The sequence below is a fragment of the Loa loa genome, assembly GCF_000183805.2.
Source record: "Loa loa unplaced genomic scaffold supercont3.356, whole genome shotgun sequence".
Lineage (NCBI taxonomy): Eukaryota > Metazoa > Nematoda > Chromadorea > Rhabditida > Onchocercidae > Loa > Loa loa.
The window spans coordinates 13,130-13,553 of NW_018108536.1; positions in this window are offsets into that span (position 1 = coordinate 13,130).

Consider the following 424-nt stretch of genomic DNA (forward strand, 5'->3'; position numbering starts at 1 on the left):
ATATCTATTCCAAAAAAATCTATCAGTTTGAAAATTTTGGGTTTTAAAGCAACAATTTGAAAGTTTTCAATTTTAATTATCAGTTTACGCAGAACAAATTAACAAATGATAACTTATGTAAATTTGAATGCTTCTTAATTAATAATCTTTTATCAGCTATTTTTGATCATTGTATGCAGTTGCACCATATCAATTTAATATTTGTAATCATAATTATTAGTGATCAGTTTAATATTGTAAGCTTTGTTAGTGTTAAATAGTTATTTGAAAAATTTGAAATTTAAAAAAAAACTTTTTTAAAAAAAATAGTTCTCGAATTAGTGAAGTATGCGAAAAGTAAGCATTGATTTGTTTCATGACAAATTTAGCAAAAAAAAAAAAAATCAAACGAAATCGAAAACAAAAATGAAACAAGTTTTCAAAA